We start from the raw sequence: 1132 nt of genomic DNA, 5'->3' as shown, positions 1-1132 counted from the left end.
AAACGTAACTATGGTCTTGGAGGTGCTGCAGACAAACCCACATTGTGCACGCGGAGATCACGTTTGATTATTAGTTTGTTTTTTTCGTTTTAACTGCTTTTTCTGCCCCATGTTCACAGGTGGTCCGCCTACGTCTGATTTTTGCTACCTTTGCAGAAGCTAATCATCAGAAGAAGACTGCACGCGTATTTCCTCGTTTTTGCCTTTGTTTACAAGACCTGTGCTGGCAAATGGTATGGGGACAGTAATTAATTTCAGTTCACTTTAATAGGTAATTGCACTACCGAGCATCAGGATGAAAGTAGAAACGTTATAGATTCACACGATTTGAGAGTTGTGTGTTCACAACTTGTGCAGGAATGCGGGAGTGAACCAGGAAAAGAAACAATCACTCTCACCGGGGGCTAAATCTAAAGCACGGTCCCTTCTCAACAGTTTTTGACCAATCAGATAGACGCGCTTTCTCTTTTATAAATAAAAAGAGAGTGTGTGTAAAATAAAGGAGATGCCTATCAGAGAGTGCCATCTCTGCAATGACTCGTAATTACGCATTGACAGGATGTTCCGGTCCCATTTTACACCGATTCTTAGACCAGGTTACTGACCTGACCTCTATTTCCGTTTTTTCCCCGCATATTTAGCACCAGCGGCAGAAAACTGTGGAAGTTTTCTTTTTACAAACCCATCTTCTTAAGTCATGGTCTTGCAGTCTTGACTTTAGCACGTGAAGAAAGCTCCGGTACACACACACACACACACACACATCGAGACGGGTTTATTGTTTCCCTTCCACACCGCCCGGCTAGCTCAGTCGGTAGAGCATGAGACTCTTAATCTCAGGGTCGTGGGTTCGAGCCCCACGTTGGGCGATTCCTGTTTTCTTGGAGCAAGCAACTTCCTCACGTGTGAAGTCTTTGCACGCATCCAAGAGTTAACTCAACCCACTACAACTTCCAAGCTAGGTTCAAGGTTCTTTATTTGTCACATGCGTAGTTATACAAGTATAACACACAGTGAAATAGCCTGACACGCTCCTCGACATGTGCAAAAATGATGGGGGGGTTAGAGGAAGAACATTATATATATAGTATATACACTGGGTGAATGTGCAAATCAAATCAAATCAAATCAC

At 43.5% G+C, this 1132-nt stretch overlaps 1 non-coding gene across 1 annotated transcript; it reads left to right on the top strand.

Moving 5' to 3' along the window:
- Positions 1-796: 796 nt before the first annotated feature.
- trnak-cuu (transfer RNA lysine (anticodon CUU)) lies at positions 797-869 on the top strand. Its single transcript has one exon. It is a non-coding gene; the product is annotated as a tRNA-Lys (tRNA).
- Positions 870-1132: the final 263 nt, after the last annotated feature.

The sequence above is a fragment of the Maylandia zebra genome, linkage group LG15 (genome assembly GCF_041146795.1).
Source record: "Maylandia zebra isolate NMK-2024a linkage group LG15, Mzebra_GT3a, whole genome shotgun sequence".
NCBI classification, from domain to species: Eukaryota; Metazoa; Chordata; class Actinopteri; order Cichliformes; family Cichlidae; genus Maylandia; species Maylandia zebra.
Note: the sequence above shows the minus strand (reverse complement) of the source record. Positions and strands in the feature narration are given on the sequence as shown.